We start from the raw sequence: 18,324 nt of genomic DNA, 5'->3' as shown, positions 1-18,324 counted from the left end.
CCTAACACCATACACAAAAGTAAACTCAAAATGGATTAAAGACCTAAATTTAAGGCCAGACACTGTAAAACTCTTAGAGGAAAACATAGGCAGAACACTCTATGATGTGAATCACAGCAAGATCCTTTTTGACCCACCTCCTAGAGAAATGGAAATAAAACCAAAAATAAACAAATGGGACCTAATGAAACTTAAAAGTTTTTGCACAGCAAAGGAAAACATAAACAAGATGAAAAGACAACCCTCAGAATGGTAAAACATATTTGCAAATGAAGCAACTGACAAAAGATTAATCTCCAGAATGGATAAAGAAGATGTGGCACACATATACAATGCAATATTACCCAGCCATAAACAGAAACGAGATTGAGTTATTTGTAGTGAGGTGGATGGATCTAGAGTCTGTTATACTGAGTGAAGTAAGTCAGAAAGAAAAAAACAACTACCGTATGCTAATGCACATATATGGAATCTAAAAAAAAAAAAAAGTAATAATGCTTCTGTTGAACCTAGGGGCAGGACAGGAATAAAAATGCAGACATAGAAAATGGACTTGAAGACATGGGGAGTGGGAAGGGTAAGCTGGGATGAAGTGATAAAGTGGCATGAAGATATATACACTATCCAATGTAAAATAGATAGCTAGTGGGAAGCAGCCCCAGAGTCGCATAGCTGCAGAGAACGGGGAGGTCAGCTCTGTGCTTTGTGACCACTTAGATGAGTGGGTTAGGGAGGTGAGAGGGAGATGCAAGAGGGAGGAGATATGGGGTTATATCTATATGTATAGCTGATTCACTCTGTTATAAACAGAAACTAAGACACCATTGTAAAACAATTATACTCCAATAAAGATGCTAAAAATAAATAAGTAAAAAATAAAAATATACATTAAAGTACGTTTTGTAAGACTCTAATAAGAAGAGTTAGAAAAATCATTTTCCCTGATCATTTGAATGACAAGTTTCCAATAGAACTTAAGGGAGACTTCCCTGGTGGTCCAGTGGTTAAGACTTCACCTTCCAATGCAGGGAGTGCAGGTACCGTCCCTGATTGGGGAGCTTAGATCCCACATACCTCGCAGCAAAAAACCAAAACATAAAGCAGAAGCAATATTGTAACAAATTCGATAAAGAATTTTTTAATACATTAAAAAAAGAACTTAAAGAAGTGTCCAGTTAGTAACTGAAACCTGCTCAATTATTTACTGAGATCAGGACATGACAGCATTTCTCCTCAGTAAATTCGTTTAGATCTGTAGACACCCCTCAACAGGAAACAGGAAAGTATTAGGCAAATCACATACAATCAGAGCTTCAGAAATGGGTAGTGTTAGATAACCTTAGACTCTTGAAGGACCTGACATGTTGCAAAAGGCCTAGTGTTAAGGCGAGTTAAAGACCCCAACATGAAATTCTGACTTCCATGGTAGATAAAGAAGTTTAGTTCCACCAAAAGAAAGACATATATTTAACAGATAGTTAATCAACATACTTAAGGGTCATGAATGTTCATGAATGTATGTAACTATCAAGGTATTAAAATAAGCCTGTGGTAAACTGGAAAGTGTGTGCCCTGCCTAAAACAACTATCTTCTGCTCAACTTTAGGATATTGTAGCCATGTAGTCCACATTCGGTAAAGGGCCTAGTAGTGTTCTTTTTTTCCCCCAAAGAAAATCTGGAAATATAGCTTTTCTTGTTACTATTCCTGCATAACAAACCACCTCAAAACCAAGTGGTACAAATTAACCATCTTTATTATGCTTGAGAATTTTGTGCATCAGGAATGTTAACAAGGCACAATAGGCGTGACCTTTTCTACTTTCCTATGTCTGGGGCCTCAGCTGGGAAGTCTAAAAAGGTAAGGTTAATTCAATGGCTGGGAGCTGGAATCATCTGGAGGTCTTCTCCTAGCAGTTGATGCAAGATGTCAGTTGATATCTTAATTGGCACTGCTGTTTGGAATACTCATGTTTAGTGCTCTCCATGTCACGTAGGCTTCCTCATAGCATGGCAGCTCAGAGCAGCATATATAAGTATTCCAAAGAACAAAATAGAAGTTACATTGCCTTTTATGACATAGCCTCATCCTTGTTTGTTACTTGTTAGTTACAAGCAAGTCACAAGTCCAGCCAGATTCAAGAGAAGGGGTGTTAGCCATCACCATACAATGGTTACTGGCATGGTTCAAGGATGAAAAATTTTATTGTGGACATTTTCAGAAAATATAGCTTGACACATCATGTTTTCCTAATTTTTACATGCTGGCAACTAATGTTTTTAAATTAAACACTTTAGAGACTAGTGTTAGGTAGCCATGGCCATTTTTTCTAAATTCTGCTCTATGCCAAATAATCAAGATAGAGAAGAAGTCATATCCAGAAAATGCTTCCAAGGGCACAGTAACACGGAGTCCTTCAGAACGGCTAACTGAGAGCAGTATATGGTCTGTTCACAGATGTTCTAAAATCCAGGAGTGGTCTATTTGGAGACGATTAGGGAAGATAGACATGCAAATAAATGCATAGCATGTAATGAGTACTATGCTAGAAGGATGTGCCAGAGGATTTGAGAGTACATAGGAGGCCATCTAACTGTAGGGTTAAGAAAAAGTACCAAAAGTCTTCTCAGAAGAACTGATGCCAAGCTGCCATTTAACCAGGGAAATAAATTTTATTCAGGCAAGGTTATCCTTGTGTGCAAAGACAAAGAAATGAAAATATGATTTATTAGTAAAGGATCACATGTCCTTCAGGTAAGATTATGAAATAGTTGGGAGTGGCAGGGCATTTAGCTAATATGATAGAAAGGGAACAGGAAAGCCTGGATATGGCACATAGAAATAAGAAAAGAATGGTATTTGGTTAGAATTTGGGTTTGTCATCAAATCTAGAAGTTAGTCAACTTTGGAGAAAATTATGATCATCCTTTTACCACATCAGGCTGATTTGGTCGTTTACGGTCAGTAGGTTCTCCATTTGTTGCTATTTTGCCCCTTTCCTGAAAAACGTTTGTGTTCTTTCATTGCTTTCTTTGGTTTCTTAGTCAATTTGCACTTAAAAGAAAACAAAAACAAAAACCTTCCAGGTCTTGATCTTTTGCACTTGCACACTAGTAATGAAAGAAGGGAGATATTTTTCTTGTAATACCATGGTCAAGATAAAAAAATGTGGATCTGTGAACTTTGTTATAGGGTAGGAACACCAAAAACAAAACACTTTTGATCCTGGGAAGACTTCAGAAAAGGGAATAGAATTTATCTCAGATGCATGTGAAATAGAGTTAAAATAAGATATAGATATTATTCATTTTTCATAATTAGTATAGTATTTGCAATATCTTATTTTACTGTTTCATTAAATGTGTTTATTAAGGACTTGCTGTTTTCTAGGTGCTGGAAGTAGAATAGTAAACAATTTGGTGCATCTAAATACAGGTTCACAATCCTATAGTTGCAATTCTGTGAACCAGATGTTTCATATTCAGAATTGTTTGTATTTTAAAAAGGCAATACAGTGCATGTACTATATATTGCATATCACCCCCAGTGACATCTAGGCCAAAAATATATTATTGTATTGAAATATGAATAACTAAACTTAGCAGGATATAAATGGCTCTAAATAGATTCTTATTTTAGGTCAGAATTTTGTTACTTAATGATTTCACACACCCAATTAAAGAAAAAAATTTTGATGTCAAAGCTCTTGGATTTAGAATTCAAGTGTAATTGTGGACTTGTATTCTTATATTGTATAATATTTAGTAATATTGAATTATAGGAGATGTGGCAAAGAGGCAAGAGAAGAGTCCGAAGGGCTAGTCAAGGAACACTTGACCATTTCTAAAGATAGTAAGACTCTAATAATAATAATAATAATAGCCACAATACAGAGCAGTTGCTATGTGCAGATGCCTCTATTAGGTACTACATAAATATTAGTGAATGAGGTGGATAGTTTTATCTTCATGTTGTAAATAAACTAAGACTCAGAATGTTTACCTTTCCCAGGACTTTATAGCTTAATAGCCAAAAGATCCAAGTTTTGAACTGATTCCTGTTCAATTCCAAAGACTGGACCCTTATTCTAATGCCATATTGTTTCCCTTTAACTCCAGTTTTTAAACATTTCAGCTTATTAGGAAACTCTTAAACTGAAGTAACATCTCCTATCCTGTAATCTCTATTTATATTCACTGATCACTAGTTGGTTTTGCGAAGCTACACATAGTGAATCTAGCTTTCTTCCACATTTCAGCCTTTCTTTATGAAGATAATGTTCCTCTAATGATATCCAATCCAGGGTGTAGCAGAGTGCATTCTTGACTACAGTTCTTCACACCTCCTGTGTTCACACCCTTTGCTGTGTGATTTTTCAGGCCTTCTCAAAAAAGTGGCAGAATACGTTTTCCTGATTCCTCACCATCATGTATCTTGCTTTGTCTAACAGAATAATGACATTTCTAAGCCTAGACCTTAAGAGGACTGTGTGTTTCCCACTTGCCCTCTTGTTGCTGTGATAGAAAAGCTTCCCCAGGTAACTGCTGTGCCCTTAGTCTGAGCTCCAGAGTGAACACACACAGCCCAGACCTCAGGGAGGCAAAGCCCAGCCGCACACACAACTTGGAACAGAGCTCCCAACAAGTCCAGCCTAGGGGCAGCAAACCTCCAGCCAAGCCAAAACACAAGAGCTAAATAATTGCTTATTTTTGTGTGTAAAGCTAACATTTTATGATTGTTTGTTAAGCAATATTATCGTACCAGTAACACGCCAGTATCCAGGATGAATGCCCACCACACAGGCATGTTTTCCTCAATTGTTCTTTGTGTATCATGATTCTTATTTCACCAAATACCCTAGTTGTTCTCTTCTGAAAACATTCTTGTTGTCCAAGTGTTCATCTTAAAGTGTGGCACAGTGATCTTGAGGTACATTTTATTAGATGAGAGTTGACTGGTACAAAGAAATGATGTTATTATATCCTGTGCTTTTTGCTTTAAAGCTCTTCAACATCATCTGACCATGTGGCTTTCCTAAGTGGCTATGTCACATTACTGGGTTTTATTGAATTCGTTTTCAACTGAAAACCTAGGTTCTTTCTAAATGAACTGTTGTTGAGCCAGTTCTAACACCATCCTGCATCTTTGGAATTAATTTTTTTTAATAAATGCAGAAATGTACATTGATCTCTGTGACTGTTCACCTTGCTTTTAGCCTTCTGTTGTTGATTTTTAGCTACTTTTTTGAACACTAATTCTTAAAACCAGCATATTAGTTATACTTCCTAGCACATCTTGTATTACTTTATTAAGTACTTTTCAAAAAAATTTGGAAAAACATACGGTGCCAAGGACAAAAATTCAGTAACACACTTTAAGTTGACATTGACCACTAATTAAAACTCCATGAGAACAATTGTAGACATAGCCACGAAACTACATGGCTGTATTGTCAAGTGCCTTACAAATTATTCACAAAGAAATTATGTAGTATTTTAAAACTACTCATTCATTTATTCAATGAACAGTCATTAAACATTACTCTTCTGGAACTATGTATTCAGAACAAATAACATTGCTTAGACGTTGATTTATTCACAATTAGTGTAGGTATTTTTTGTTTGTTTCTTTGTTTGTTTACAAAGTGTGACCCTGGACTTCTGCATCAGAAACACCTATAAGTGAAATAACAGATTTCTGGGCCCCTGCTGAGGCCAGCTGATTCAGAATATGAAGAATGGGGCTCATAATATGCTCATACTGTGCATTTTTAGCACAATATCCTTGTGATGCTTATGCACACTAGATATTGAGAACCATAGTGCTAGAGGAAGAAACAGAGAGATCTGAAAAAAAAAAAAAAAAAAGGAGTTCTGGCACAATGAGAGTTGTTCTACATGAAGATGTGAGGAAATTCTTACAGAAGGCAATTGGAGAGAGCTGACACCTTGCCTGGGAGTTTGAGTAAAGCTTTAATAAGATGCTGACTGTTGAACTGGATCCCAAGAAGAGGATGAATACCTTCCTATGTGAAGAAGTAGAGGAATTTTCATCTAGATAGAAGAATAACCCTGGTCAGGGGCATGGAGTCCTGAAAAGATTTGTGACTTCGGGAGACACTCTACCATGTCAGGTTATGGGGCATGGTAATAGGGAACAGGCTGCATAGATCATTAGAACATAGATAGAAAATGGACTTGTGTACTGTGCTAAGGAATTTCCATTCACACACAGTCTAAGAATTAGAGAATAGGAAGACATGAAAATACATAATTATAATTCAATTTAAAGCATGCCACACTGATGGTGCATGGAGACAGCACCTCACTTATGTTATGTGCTTAGAGTTTCTGGATGAATGTGGCCTTGCTTCCTTATGTAAAGAAAAGACTTGTAAAAGTAGAATCCTTGTTATCAATTCATATAGTCTTTCCCCAGACTCTATTACTTATTTGAATTTCCAAGGTCTGGTGCATGAAAATAATTTAATAAGTATCAAGTTGTCCTGGAACATTACACAAAGCAAGTACCATTTCATTTGTGATTTGAGTAGAGAAGAATATAAATCATCATTAATGCATAACCATAGTGCAGCTTACACCACTGAATTCTGTCTCAGTCAACTAGATTAAGGATTGAAATAATTAGAAATTATACTGATTTTTACAACACTGAAATCTTACTGATATTCATGAATTATGATTCAACCAAAAAATACATGTGTACCGTGAAAATTATGTCCATTTCAAGCTAGGGTTCTGTGTATTTGTACCAAAAGAATATAACAGTTCATTTATTAATATCATGTATCACTGAGCCTAATTAGTCAGTTGAAGGTCTTAGTTATAGAAAATAATTGCTATGTTCTAATGATAATTCCACACAATAAAACAGAAGATTAATTTTTTTTTACAAAATTTCTCACCCCTCATTTATGTAATAAAGGGTCAAAGTAAGCAAAAATATAAGCTGAATTAGAAAAAAAATGATTAAAGAGTGTATAAAAAAGACCATTTGCACAAATTTATGCACAGAGCTGAATCATGAAAATAAAAGAATATTATCTAAATGTTTTTCTCTCTCATTTGGGGCATGAGGCTGCACTCTCAAAAGATCCATTTTCTATAAAGGGGATCATTGCAAAGCTGATCATAATTCTACACTAGATGCCTTATATATATCATCTATCTTAACCTACGAGCAGAACAAATATGTCACTTCCCTCATGAATAATCATCCTATATTTTACTCTGTGAACAGTAAACACCATCAATTGAAACTTAAGAGGGTATATGTGGCTATTTCATGTTTCAGCATATTTGAAGAAGATGGAATCTCTATCAGCACTGTAACATTTATGAATATGAAAAAGAGGGTCTTTATATCTATGCCTTCATTGATTGGACAACCACCCAGTATTAGTATTTACTGAGCACCTGCCATGTCCTAGGCACTTATCATGGGGCTGTCACAGGTTCTTATTAATACTTGAGGTAAATATCATTATTGCCATAAAGGTGAAAAAACTGGAGTTCAAAGAGATTAACTGACTTGTCCAATATGACACACTCAATAAGAACGAAAAATAGTAGCTCTTGGTTTGCAGTTCAAATATCTTATTTTTCTGTATTCTGTATCATTTTTGATAAGACATACTGATTTTCCTCCAAATGGATCAGAGAATGGATACCTCACTCTTCTATACTCTTAAATTTGTGACTTTTTCTGTCTCATGATGAGTTACCTTTGAGTGGCATACTGATAGCCGTGACTTTCTTAAAACAAACTGGTCAGAAAAACAACTGCAGAGCTTTGTTGTGTTATCTATCTATGTGTTATACATCTATGTTTAATGTATTTAGTTTACTGATTAATTTTAGAAGACAAAAATTTATACCATATTTATACACAAACATGGCTGCTTTATAACTGTTTTCTGTGTAACACTATTGTTTGAATGCAATGAATAAACAAATAAATAATACAATGGAAATTTCAAAGATACTTTAAAACTATTTATGGAATATTGATGGATTTTCAAAGATATTTTAGAAATATAGTATCTAAGACATTGCTCTTTCCCTGTGTTAGAAATCTGTGAAAATTAGAATGATATTAGAATGTGGAAAAGGGTATTTGCATTTTAGCTGAAATGCAGACTTACAAAAAGGAATATATTTCATTTAATATTTTGAGTGCACATAGAAAATGATCAACATGTTCCAATTTTTGAATAAAAGTATTTTGAGTTTCATTGAAAAATCTTTTTTGATTATTTCTGTACATAAAATGTATGAAATAAAAGATATGCAGAAGAGTTTAAGGGTTTGATATGGTTTATATTTATACCAAGTTTTGATAGTGAAGTTGCAACAAAGAAAACAGTCATATTTGTGAACACAAATTTCTAGTTTCAGAAAGGTTAATTTGTATGTTTTAATTCTCCTGTTGTCCTCAGAATGAAGGCCAATTTCTAAGCTGAAAAATTCTTGAATGGAAATGACATGTATAAAATATGTACACATAATGGTGGCTAAGTAATTTAAACTCTACAATTTTCATATTTAAATCTCTTACTAACTCCAATGGTATTGGTACCTGTGATTTGAATTCTAAAAATTGTGAGATTAAGAGTTTTGAACTATATATGAATTCCCTCATAATTTTCAGTTACATGTGGTGTATGTTTTCTTTTCTATGCTTTCTTTTGCGTTATGACTGAATGTATCAAACTATTTTATATACATCTGTTCTAATAATTAAGAGTATTTCATTTTTAAAATCTTGAAATTAGTTGGTAGCAACGCAATAAATATCATGTCTTCACTCCTATTTACTTACAGTATTACTCACGATAGTGAGTTCCAAGACCACCACTCATTTATACAGTTTGTTATCAAAATTCAAGCACATTTTGTTGCTTTCAAATAATGCCTTCTCTAAATCACTATGTTACTTTACATATAAATTAAATAATTAGCTTTTAATATTTGGATGAAGATATACATCTTAACCTTTACGATATTATAACTAATACTTTAAAACAGTCGTGCTACTTGATGTTAATGTGGAGATTCTAACAATCGCTTTTTTTATATTATGAATTTCTTTATAGACATTATTTAGTTTGTGATCAGTGGAGTCTTGGGAATGGATCTGAAGTAAAAGTGAGGAATCTAGAAAACAAGGAAGTGAGCTCAGGAGACAGCCTTAGGAAAGACCACATATAGGGGCGAGTATGAACCTGTTCCTTCCCACCTCATCTCCTGAAACTTGCCTCTGCCCTGACACATTGGCTGCCTTGCCATTCCTCAAATGCCCTAAGCACACACCTACTTCATGGTCTTTATATTTTCCTATTGTTTGAAATCCTCTTCCCCTAAATTTCTGTCTTGCTCCTTTATCTCCTTCAGGTGCTTGTTCAATGTTGATGTAACAGTAAAGCCTTTATTGACCACTTTAACTCTAACTCTACCCCTATTCAAATACTTGCTGTTCTTCTTCCACTTTAGTCTTTTCTCCTTGGCACTTGTAATTATTTAACTTAGCCTTTATTTTACTTCTGAACTCCATGAGGGCAGGCCTCTTTGTCTATTTTGTTCACTGCTGTATTCCTTAGCACTTAGAACAGTGCCTGGTGCATGATAAGTTCTCAGTAGATTTTTTTTGATAAATGGAGAGAAAGTAGGTTGAAAATATCCACAGTATTGATCTATTTATACTTTCTTGCAGTGCTTATATTTATTATTATGACATATCTAAGTAATATGTTAATGTAACTTTCCTCTTTGAATCCCCAGGATGGTACTGGTACTCAGTAAATATTTATTGAATGATTTCATGTAGTCATAATTTTCTAAGTAAATAGAAGGCAACGTTTTTGTTCCTCAGTCCCATAAGAAGTTGAAAAGAAGAATAATAAACTCAAAATCTCTATAATTTAAAACCCCAGGCTTATACTGACTAGCATGGCTTAAAGTCATCATATCTAAGTCCCCTGACCTGTGTTCTACTCTTTTGTAGGTGAGTAGAATCTTTTATTATGCTACCTAGAAGTTTTCTAAGTAAACACCAAATCTACTTTTCCTGATACAAAACCTTTAGGTATATAGCTAGATGATGATAAATAGATAGATAGATAGATAGATAGATAGATAGATAGATAGACAGATAGATAAACTCTAATCAAAGTTATGTCAAAGAAGGACCAAGGAAATTGGTAAAGGAAGTTGGAGACCTTGTTCTAAATAGAGCTGAATGCTAAGGGCTCAGTAGAATATGATAGCATTAGGTTCTCCAAATAGAAAGGGGAGTCAAGGGGTGAGTACACAGGGAATGATTAATGGTAACCAATGCAATGGATTGTTGGATGATGCCTACCTGTTAGAAGGTAGCTGTTTAAATTGGAATGAAGATAAAGCTCATCAGTTCCAAGACATCAATTCACTCATTTGGCCAACATTTCTAGAGCATTTACTATGAGTCAGGCACTAGGTTACTCCCTGTAAATACATAATAGTCCAAATAGCCCTGAATATTGGAAATCATGTCTTAATTGGGAAGAGAGACAAGTAAATAAAAGCACATATAAAAGTGAAATTGCAAAAATGACAGTGCTATATGTGAGAGGTAAATAGAGTTGTGAGAACACATCGTAGGGTTATTTGGGATCTGAGAATGCTTCTTAGAGGAGGAAATAATTGAGGAGGGGATGAAGAGAGCATCAAGAATTTAGTGTGCTTGGGTCAGGCTCTTGTTCTTGACCATAGCTGGGATTTTTCTGAGAAGAAGGAGGACAGGTAAATGTAGAGGGGTGCTCATAACGCATCTGATCTTCCTAATCACAGTTAGTTCAAGATCAAAATGATGTTAAGTAAATTATTTCCTTTCTTTTTGTCTGGTATTATGTAGATAAATTTGATAATGATTATTTGAATAGATATAACGGACATGAGATCTGTCATTAGATACACCAAGGTTCAAATTCCAACTTTACCACCAAAGACCTGGTTAGCTTAGGACAAGTAACTTAATCAGATAAACCTAGATTTCCTATTCTGTATTTTGCCCAACACCACCAACTCAAAAATTGTTGTGATGATTAAATATGACAAGGTATGTAAACCCCTAGCAGTATTTGGAATGTATTAAGTGTTGCAAAAGTATTAGATGTATGTTTTTATGGTTATTAGAGTCATTATTCCTTTGGGAGGGAGAATTTCAAAGAGACAAAGGACCTAATTTCTTGTTTAAGGCCCCTTTCCATTTTAAATGTCTCAGTTCTAAAAATCAGGTGGTGGAAGTGGTGAGGAAGTTAGAAAAGAAGATTTAAATCAATAAAGAAATATTGATAGCATTTAATAGATGCTGATTCTGTCTTTCACTGCAAATGTTATCAAAACATTAGCAAAAAGGGAATTAAGCAAGTCATGCTACTTTATAATCTATGCATTTGAGTTTGGGCCTCCAAAACGTCCAATTTAATTTATGTATTGCTCTCAAGATCCACCAAATCTTCCAAAATACTTTTTTAAACTGCTGACTGAGGTTAACCCATAATTATCCTCTTTTCTTTCCTTTTAATCTCTACAAAGTTGGAAGAAAAAAAAAGTTACACATTTAGCAGTTCAGACTGCAGATACTGAATGTGACATCTAATGAAATGAAATAAATTGTGAATTATGTTCAAATAATTTATTTTAATATCTGAATTTGCTCACACATGTTTTCATGTAACAGAAAAACCCAAGCTCATGGATATAAAAGAAATAGAGATGGAAAAACACAAGGGAGACAGCAATTGTGAAGAGAAATATCCATTCCACATGCATTCATTTATCCAATAATTATTTGTGGAGTGCCTATATGTGCTTGATACTGTAGGTGGTGCTGATGATACAGCAACTAAAACAAAAGACACCACCAACAGAAGAATTTGTTTAAGGCAAAATATACGTATGTCTGTCTTTTTTCTTTTTTTTTCTTAACAGTTTTATTGGGGTATAATTGCTTTACAATGGTGTGTTACTTTCTGCTTTATAACAAAGTGAATCGGTTATACATATACATATATCCGCATATCTCTTCCCACTTCATTTCCCTCCTTCTCACCATCCCTATCCCACCCTTCTAGCTGGTCACAAAGCACTGAGCTAATTTCCCTGTGCTATGCAACTGCTTCCCATTAGCTATCTATTTTACACTTGGTAGTGTATATATATCCATATATACACTATCACTCTCTCACTTTGTCCCAGCTTACACTTCCCCCTCCCCGGGTGCTCAAGTCCATTCTCTAGTAGGTCTGCGTCTTTATTCCCGTCTTCTCCCTAGGTTTTTCATGAACTTTTTTTTTTTTTAGATTCCATATATATGTGTTAGCGTACGGTATTTGTTTTCATCTTTCTGACTTACTTCACTCTGTATGACAGACTCTAGGTCCATCCACCTCACTACAAATAACTAAATTTCGTTTCTTTTTATGGCTGAGTAATATTGCATTGTATATATGTGCCACATCTTCTTTATCCATTCATCTCTCGCTGGACACTTAGGTTGCTTCCATGTCATGGCTATTGTAAATAGAGCTGCAATGAATATTGTGGTGCATGACTCTTTTTGAATTATGGTTTTCTCAGGGTATATGCCCCGTAGTGGGATTGCTGGGTCTTATGGTAGTCCTATTTTTAGGTTTTTAAGGAACCTCCATACTGTTCTCCATAGTGGCTGTATCAAGTTACGTTCTAACCAACAGTGTATGAGGGTTCCCTTTTCTCCACACCCTCTCCAGCATTTATTGTTTGTAGATTTTTTGATGATGGCCATTCTGACTGGTGTGAGATGATATCTCATTGTAGTTTTGATTTGCATTTCTCTAATGATTAATGATGTTGAGCATTCTTTCATGTGTTTGTCGGCAATCTATATATCTTCTTTGGAGAAATATCTATTTAGGTCTTCTGCCCATTTTTGGATTGGGTTTTTTGTGTTTTTGATATTGAGCTGCATGAGCTGTTTGTAAACTTTGGAGATTAATCCTTTGTCAGTTGCTTCATTTGCAAATATTTTTCCCATTCTGAGGGTTGTCTTTTCCTCTTGTTTACGGTTTCCTTTGTTGTGCAAAAGTTTTAAGTTTCATTAGGTCCCATTTGTTTATTTTTGTTTTTATTTCTATTTCTCTAGGAGCTGGGTCAAAAAGGATTTGCTGTGATTTATGTCATAGAATGTTCTGCCTATGTTTTCCTCTATGAGATTTATAGTATCTGACCTTACATTTAGGTCTTTAATACATTTTGAGTTTATTTTTGTGTATGGTGTTAGGGAGTGTTCTATTTCACACTTTTACATGTACTTGTCCAGTTTTCACAGCACCACTTATTGAAGCTGTTGTCTTTTCTCTATTGTACATTCTTGTTTACTTTATCAAAGAGAGGTGACCATATGTGTGTGGGTTTATCTCTCAGCTTTCTATCGTGTTCCGTTGATCTATATTTCTGTTTTTTTGCCAGTACCATACTGTCTTGATTACTGTAGCTTTGTAGGATAGTTTGAAGTCCAGGAGACTGATTCCTCCACCTCCATTTTTCTGTCTCAAGACTGCTTTGGCTATTCGGGGTCTTTTGTGTTTCCCTACAAATTGTGAAATTTTCTGTTCTAGTTCTGTGAAAAATGCCAGTGTTATTTGATAGGGATCGTACTAAATCTGTAGATTGCTTTGGGTAGTATAGTCATTTTCACAATGTTGATTCTTCCAATCCAAGAACATGGTATATCTCTCCATCTATTTGTATCATATTTAATTTCTTTCATCAGTGTCTTATAATTTTCTGCATACAGGTCATTTGTCTCCTTAGGTAGGTTTATTCCTAAGTATTTTATTCTTTTTGTTGTAATGGTAAATAGAAGTGTTTTCTTAATTTCACTTTCAGATTTTTCATCATTAGTGAACAGGAATTCAAGAGACTTCTGTGCATTAATTTTGTGTCCTGCTACTTTACCAAATTCATTGATTAGCTCTAGTTTTCTGGTAGCATCTTTAGGATTCTCTATGTATAGTATCATGTCATCTGCAAAGGGTGACAGCTTCACTTCTTCTTTTCTGATTTGGATTCCTTTTATTTCTTTTTCTTCTCTGATTGCTGTGGCTAAAACTTCCAAAACTATTGAATAAGAGTGGTGAGAGTGGGCAACCTTGTCTTGTTCCTGATCTTAGTGGAAATGCTTTCAGTTTTTTACCATTGAGGATGATGTTGGCTGTGGGTTTGTCATATATGGCCTTTATTATGTTGAGGAAAGTTCCCTCTATGCCTACTTTCTGCAGGGTTTTTATCATAACTCAGTGTTGAATTTTGTTGAAAGCTTTCTCTGCATCTATTGAGAGGATCATATGGTTTTTCTCCTTCAGTTTGTTAATATGGTGTATCACATTGATTGATTTGCCTATATTGAAGAATACTTGCATGCCTGGAATAAATCCCCCTTGATCATGGTGTATGATCCTTTTAATGTGCTGTTGGATTCTGTTTGCTAGTATTTTTTTGAGGATTTTTGCAAAGATGTTCATCAGTGTTATTGGTCTGTAGTTTTCTTTTTTTGTGACATCTTTGTCAGGTTTTGGTATCAGGGTGATGGTGGCTTCTAGAATGAGTTTGGGAGTGTTCCTCCTTCTGCTATATTTTGGAAGAGTTTGAGAAGGATAGGTATTAAGTTTTCTCTAAATGTTTGATAGAATACGCCTGTGAAGCCATCCTGTCCTGGGCTTTTCTTTGTTGGTAGATTTTTTTTTTTTTTTGCGGTACGCGGGCCTCTCACTGTTGTGGCCTCTCCCGTTGTGGACCACAGGCTCTGGATGCACAGGCTCAGCAGCCATGGCTCATGGGCCCAGCTGCTCTGCGGCATGTGGGATCTTCCCAGACCGGGGCACAAACCCGTGTCCCCTGCATCGGCATGCGGATTCTCAATAACTGCGCCACCGGGGAAGCCCTGTTGGTAGATTTTTAATCATTTCAATTTCACTGCTTGTGATTGGTCTGTTTATATTTTCTATTTCTTCCTGGTACAGTGTCAGAACGTTGTGCATTTCTAAGAATTTGTTGATTTCTTCCAGGTTGCCCATTATTGGCATATAGTTGCTTGTATTAATGTCTCATGGTTCTTTGTATTTCTGCAGTGTCAGTTCTTACTTCTCCTTTTTCATTTCTAATTCCATTGATTTGTGTCTTCTCTCATTTTTTCTTGATGAGTCTGGCTGATGGTTTATCAATTTTGTTTATCTTCTCAAAGAACCATCATTTGGCTTTATTTATCTTTGCTATCATTTCCTTCATTTCTTTTTCATTTATTTCTGATCTGATCTGTATGATTTCTTTCCTTCTGCTAACTTTGTGGGGGGGTGTTCTTCTTTTTCTAGTTGCTTTAGGTGTAAGTTTAGGTTGTTTATTTGAGATGTTTCTTATTTCTTAAGGTAGGATTGTATTGCTATAAATTTCCCTCATAGAACTGCTTTTGCTGTATCCCATAAGTTTTGGGTCATCATGTATTCATTGTCATTTTTTCTAGGTATTTTTGGATTTCCCCTTTGATTTCTTCAGTGATCTCTTGACTATTTAGTAGTGTATTGTTTAGCCTCCACGTGTTTGTATTTTTTACATATTTTTTCCTGTAATTGATATCTAGTCTCATAGCATTGTGGTCAGAAAAGATATTTGATACAACTTCAATTTTCTTAAGTTTACCAAAGCTTGATTTGTGACCCAAGATATGATTTATCCTGGAGAATGTTCCATAAGCACTTGAGAAGAAAGTGTATTATTTTGTTTTTGGATGGAATGTCCTAAAAATATCAAGTAAGTCCATCTTGTTTAAAGTGTCATTTAAAGCTTGTGTTTCCTTATTTCTTTTCATTTTGGATCATCTGTCCATTGTTGAAAGTGGGGTTTTAAAGCCCCCTACTATGATTTTGTTACTGTCAATTTCCCCTTTTATGGCTGTTCGTATTTGCCTTATGTGTTGAGTTGCTCCTATGTTGGGTGCATAAATATTTACAATTTTTATATCTTCTTCTTGGATTGATTCCTTGATCATTATGTAGTGTCCTTCTTTGTCTCTTGTAATGGTCTTTGTTTTAAAGTCTATTTTGTCTGATATAAGAATTGCTACTGCAGCTTTCTTTTTATTTCCATTTGCATGGTATAGCTTTTTCCATCTCACTTTCAGTCTGTATGTGTCCCTAGGTCTAAAGTGGGTCTCTTGTAGACAGACTAAATATGGGTCTTGTTTTTGTATCCATTCAGCCAGTCTATGTCTTTTGGTTGGAGCATTTAATCCATTTACATTTAAGGTAATTATCAATATGTATGTTCCTATTACCATTTTCTTAATTGTTTGGGGTTTGTTATTGTAGGTCTTTTCCTTCTCTTGTGTATCTTGCCTAGAGAAGTTCCTTTAGCATTTGTTGTAAAGCTGGTTTGGTTATGCTGAATTCTCTTGTTTTTTTCTTGTCTGTAAAGGTTTTAATTTCTCCATCAAACCTGAATGAGATCCTTGCTTTGTAGAGTAATCTTGGTTGTCGGTTTTTCCCTTTCATCACTTTAAATATGTCCTGCCAGGCCCTTTTGGCTTGCAGAGTTTCTGCTGAAGGATCAGCTGTTAAGCATATTGGGATTCCATTGTTTTTTATTTGTTGCTTTTTCCTTGCTGCTTTTACTATTTTTTCTTTGTATTTAATTTTTGATAGTTTGATTACTATGTGTCTTGGTGTGTTTCTTCTTGGATTTATCCTGTAAGGGACTCTTTATGCTTCCTGGATTTGATTAACTATTTCCTTTCCCATATTAGGGACGTTTTTAAGTATAATTTCTTCAAATATTTTCTGAGTCCCTTTCTTTTTCTCTTCTTCTTCTGGCATCCCTATAATTCAAATGTTGGTGCATTTAACATTGTCCCAGAGGTCTCTGAGACTGTCCTAAATTCTTTTCATTCTTTTTTCTTTATTCTGCTCTGCAGTAGTTATTTCCACTAGTTTATCTTCCAGTTCACTTATCTGTTCTTCTGCCTCAGTTATTCTGCTATTGATCCCTTGTAGAGAATTTTTATTTCATTTACTGTGTTGTTAATGATTGTTATTTGCTCTTTAGTTTTTCTAAGTCCTTGTTAAACGTTTCTTGTATTTTCTCCACTCTATTTTCTATCATCTTTACTAACACTCTGAATTATTTTTCAGGTAGACTGCCTATTTCCTCTTCATTTGTTAGGTTTGGTGGGTTTTTACCTGCTCCTTCATCTGCTGTGTGTTTCTGTGTCTTCTCATTTTGCTTAACTTACTGTGTTTGGGGTCTCCTTTTTGCAGGCTGCAGGTTCGTGGTTCCTGTTGTTTTTCGTGTCTGCCCCTAGTGGCTAAGGTTGGTTCAGTGGGTTGTGTAAGCTTCCTGGTGGAGGGGAGTAGTGCCTGTGTTCTGGCAGATGAGGCTATATCTTGTCTTTCTGGTGGGCAGGTCCACGTCTGGTGGTGTGTTTTGGGGTGTCTGTGACCTTATTATGATTTTAGGCCACCTCTCTGTTAATAGGTTGGGTTGTGTTCCTGTCTTGCTAGTTGTTTGGCATAGGGTGTCCAGCACTGTAGCTTGCTGGTCGTTGAGTGGAGCTGGATCTTGGCGTTGAGATGGAGATCTCTGGGAGATTTTCTCCATTTGATATTACGTGGAGCTGGGAGGTCTCTGGTGGATCAATGTCCTGAGCTTGGCTCTCTCACCTCAGAAGCACAGCCCTGACACCTTGCTGGAGCATGAAGAACCTGTCATCCACACAGCTCAGAATAAAAGGAACAAAAAAGAAAGAAAGAAAAAGATAAAATAAAATAAAATTAAAAAGTTATTAAGATAAAAACCAAAACATAATTATTAAAAAAATTTTTTTTCAATAATTTAAAAAGAAGAGAACAACCAAACCAAAAAACAAATCTACCAATGATAACAAGCACTGAAAACTATACTAAAACAAAACACAAAATAAAAAACGGACAGACAGAACCCTAGGACAAATGGTAAAAGCAAAGCTGTACAGACAAAATCACACACAGAAACATATGCATACACACTCACAAAAAGGGAAAAAGGGAATATATATGTATATATATATTGGTGGTCCCAAAGTTCACTTCCTTAATTTGGGATGATTCATTGTCTATTCAGATATTCCACAGATGCATCGTACATCAAGTTGACTGTGGAGATTTAATCCACTGCTCCTGAGGCTGCTGGAGAGATTTCCTTTTCTCTTCTTTGTTTGCACTGTTCCTGAGATTCAGCCTTGGATTTGGCCTTGCCTC

General features: G+C 35.3%; 1 protein-coding gene across 4 annotated transcripts in view; it reads left to right on the top strand.

Moving 5' to 3' along the window:
- KHDRBS2 (KH RNA binding domain containing, signal transduction associated 2) overlaps positions 1–18,324 on the top strand; it is a 713,761-nt gene that overhangs the window by 631,034 nt on the left and 64,403 nt on the right. The window contains exons 8-11 of one of the 4 annotated variants that reach the window (XR_003437135.1): positions 1,157–1,167; positions 9,126–9,166; positions 9,800–9,803; positions 10,785–10,798. The exons of the other annotated variants lie outside the window; for them this stretch is intronic. The gene's annotated coding sequence lies outside the window, so the exon portion shown is untranslated. The remainder of the gene's footprint in view (positions 1–1,156; positions 1,168–9,125; positions 9,167–9,799; positions 9,804–10,784; positions 10,799–18,324) is intronic. 4 annotated transcript variants of the gene reach the window in all.

Source organism: Aethalodelphis obliquidens, unplaced genomic scaffold, assembly GCF_003676395.1.
Source record: "Aethalodelphis obliquidens isolate GAN/ISIS:26980383/991018 unplaced genomic scaffold, ASM367639v1 scaffold31, whole genome shotgun sequence".
Lineage (NCBI taxonomy): Eukaryota > Metazoa > Chordata > Mammalia > Artiodactyla > Delphinidae > Aethalodelphis > Aethalodelphis obliquidens.
This window is presented reverse-complemented; position numbering and strand designations above follow the sequence as displayed.